The sequence below is a fragment of the Ceratina calcarata genome, unplaced genomic scaffold, assembly GCF_001652005.2.
Source record: "Ceratina calcarata isolate Rehan_Ccalc_2016 unplaced genomic scaffold, ASM165200v1 scaffold9, whole genome shotgun sequence".
NCBI classification, from domain to species: Eukaryota; Metazoa; Arthropoda; class Insecta; order Hymenoptera; family Apidae; genus Ceratina; species Ceratina calcarata.
Window position 1 is genome coordinate 872,464 of NW_017180367.1, and position 3,801 is coordinate 876,264.

The window sequence follows — 3,801 nt, forward strand, 5'->3', positions numbered from 1 at the left end:
GAAAAGAGGAAGGGAAAAAAGGCACGACGTCCGAGTGGATGCGATACGCGCCGGAGGCCCGGAGATCGTACGCAATGCCCGTGGCTATCTAGCTTGACTCGTGAAAGCCTAACGAACGTTCTCCTCTTACCGGCTCTAACGTGAATTTCTGTCGTGCGCGCCGGAGATCGCCTCCTCAGCCAGACACCTGCACAAGATAATGTCCCATAATAGCTCCTGCACGAACACCGAGAATCGGCCACCGTCCATAATCTTTGGTAGTTTCCAAGCAGCCGTGTAGAATCGAGGGAATGTATATCGGCAGAATGAGATCGTTGTTACTTATGTGTGTAGAAACGTAAGTGCATTTATACATATACATGTATAAGTGTGTACTATGTGCATAGGGTACATATTATTCCAAACATCAGGTACATTCACAGAACGTAACAATATGTATGCATGAATGAACAAAGATTTTTCAAGTGTTTACTAATCATTTATCGAAACACAAAGTTGCTTATGGTTAAGTTTTCAGCGGACGTGTATGTATTTCTTTACACCTGTTCTCTATAAAATCAGCTGTCGTATCCATCACACATGTATATTCGTGTACACATGTATTTTGAATGTCGAAACTGAAATTTGAGACGGTGCAAAGAGAAATACAGAGCTCGAGCCTTGGCAGAAGTCAGAAACTACATACATTCTCGCTAAATGCTAAGAGATTGCGGGTAAATACCCGATGGTCATTACTGGGGCATTTCTTCCGATGAAGTGTGTAATCGCAATTGCGATGCGTGTATATAAATCTTTTAAATTAATTTCTCTTTCTCTTTTATTCGCTACTCTTCTCTACAACGGCAAAGGTAGAAGAAGCCCGAAACTCGTGTTTGTAGCCGATATTTCTAAATATTCACAGTCGGTCCCAAGTTTCGAGCATTTAATGGAGGAGAAAAATGTATGTACTCGATCGATCATATTTATGTACCTTATAAGCATGTTTGTGCGAGAAACTTTTCTGTTAGTTTAACTTGTTAATACCAGATTGATGCGTGGGTAGAAGATAAATATTTTCGGGTACTTATTAGTAGTCATTAAGATTTGACGACTTCCGAAGACAGATTTGAGAGTAGTTGAAGCAAACGTGGTTACTATTTTTGAGACACGTTCGTTATTAGGGATTTAGGATTGCGTTAAAAATTAACGAAGATTGATCCTTCCGAGGATGAATAATATTCATTGTAACCTTGACATAGTTCCCGTGCACGTCTTCCTAGTTTCGAAGGAATCTCATACTTCAGAGTTCACCTTCGAATTGCGAAACAAGACAGTTTTATCGTTAATACGCTCTCTACACCTCGAAACGTACGTTCCGTGAAACTCTACTGCATCGTGGCTGTGTACATCGATACTGAGTAACATTGTAATAAGATATGAGATGATATTTCATCTACTTGCTAGAAAGCATGTGTAAGTACATATGTATGTGTGAAAGTTGACTGAGTATGCATATGTATGTTCATGAAACCAGTCAAGTGCAGAAAGATGGATGAAATTCTCTGTTGATCGGTTAATTCGTAGAACGTGTTTCCGTGTCTATTCGGAACCAACCCTCCATTTCGATGTGTATACGTGAAAGAATGCCATTTTCATTTAGATATACTAACAGAATAAAAATAGTATTCTAGGATAGAAATAGTGGTCTCTCGTATTATGCAAACTACGAGGTTGAAGATCCTCGATTGGTTTGGACAAATGGAGTTATCTATCATACTGTTTATGCATTGCTCCTTGCATGGTAGCCGAAAAAGGAAAATCGGTTCTATCGACGACGATGACGATAATTGCGGAACGGATGGTTTCCAATTTACAGGCGGCGGCAAAACGATTTCGAAGCAGGCAGCCACGTAGCCGTATGGATCGAGCTTTAGAAGCCAGACGCTTTCACGAATCTCTTTGTGCAACACGAGGGCCGCAGGGCCATCTTCTTTCCTCTCGCTTTCTCTCTCCGAGCTTCTGATACCTAATTCCCCTCCGTGGACTTTCTCGTCTTCCTTCTTCAGCAGCCACAGCAGCGGCAACGTCTCCTCTGACGCAGCTTCTCTGTCCTCGCGACGAGTCATCTCGTTTAGGTCGTGCAAGCTGGCATCGGTGGCGGGACGGGGAGGAGGAGAGCGAGGAGGACTCGATGGCGCGCGGAGACGCCTGCCTGATCGTGGATGCCGAAGAGGAAAGGGGGAAGGATCGCTAGCTCACGAAGCGGGGCGCGCAAGAAGGGCCGGTTGCGAGCCGAGGAACGAGAAGAGGAACTGAGAGGCGACAGGGTCGAGGGAGAGTAGCTACGGGACAGAAGGATATATGACTGTGTGTATTATGTACTCCAGGACCCGTGTTACATACACCTCCGTACTCTCCGTGTGCACGTGAACGCCGAGCAGGTGTGCGTTTCCCTGTATTGGTCGCAGCGGCATGCCACCGTATCTTGCGAGCGCGCGAGCGTGTGCGTGCGCCAAAGCGAAGTGCAGGCTCACTTCTCACGCGAGAAGAGTCCCTCTAACCAGCTTGCATCGAAGATGCGGCGAACATGGAATCACGCGACTCGCGTAAAAAATGATCTTGCGATCCTGCGGAGGGAGAACGAAGCCAGGATACGGGAAGAGGAGAGGAGCCGTGCGGCAGGAGATGGGATAATGGTACATCGAATGGATGAACGCGCGCAAGAGCGCAGAGAGAAAGAGCGAAGAGGGTGAGAAAGGGGGAGAGATTCGAACGGTACACGCTCGTGGGTGGAGCGGAGCGGAGAACAGTGCCAGACAAATTGCGACTGATAATTATCGCCAGTAACGTACAGGGATATCGAGATAGTCTCGCCAGCGAGATAGTATGACCAATTTTTGACAGGTACAGATGTATGCAGGGAAAAAGGAAATAACTTGAAAGTGCTTCATTCGATTGAATGACCGGTAGATTGATGCATATTTGAAGTAAAATGCCATTCGACGATTTACTAGACGCAGTTAATGATTATGATATTAGAAACGATAAATTATCATCTTAATTATGTAATATTCCTTTAGACCTGTACCGAATTATATATATTATTTAATTATGTGAACATCGTAAAAATACTTTATAAGCACTTTTCTTAGTGTTGTGAGTTCATACTTAAATTCAGTTCTGGATTAAATAACAAGTGCACAGTAATTCATATATTATGATTTAAGTACATTTTCATGATTTCAACACTCTATTTCATAGTTTGTGTATTTTGTGATTAATCGTAGCTCACCGTTGAAGTAACTTAATGAACTTAATTAATATTACGCGACATACAGCGACCTCCACTGAAGATACCCAGCATCATAAGTATACATTTTATCCACGGAGGCTATTGGTATCGACTAAAGGTAATTTTTCATTGCATTATTGCATTGGAATGGTACAATATTGGATCGTGTTTCATCCATAATTAAAATATATAAAGATCATTTAAATATATTATTCCCATTTGATTACTTTGCATCTATACATTATCTATGAAGTTTCGCTTGATATTTAACCGTTTATATTTGGAAATAAACAAATTTTTGAATTTTTTTTGCCGAATGCTAGCCAAGCACCTACGGGATACCATTCTAATAACCAATAAGATGCTGTTAGGAACAGATTGAATGCTGACCGTACGAACCAACCAATGTAGGGGACACCTATAATAAATAAAATAGATAACACTCTAAAAGTTACACAATTATGTGTACTTATCATCTTGCATTTGTATCATGTACAAATCGTGAGCAAATAAGGTCACTTACTACACAT

At 42.2% G+C, this 3,801-nt stretch overlaps 1 protein-coding gene across 1 annotated transcript in view; it reads right to left on the minus strand.

Moving 5' to 3' along the window:
* Window positions 1-3,164: 3,164 nt before the first annotated feature.
* LOC108631410 (uncharacterized) overlaps window positions 3,165-3,801 on the minus strand; it is a 7,864-nt gene continuing 7,227 nt past the window's right edge. The window contains exon 9 of the mRNA XM_026818824.1: window positions 3,165-3,747. The gene's annotated coding sequence lies outside the window, so the exon portion shown is untranslated. The remainder of the gene's footprint in view (window positions 3,748-3,801) is intronic.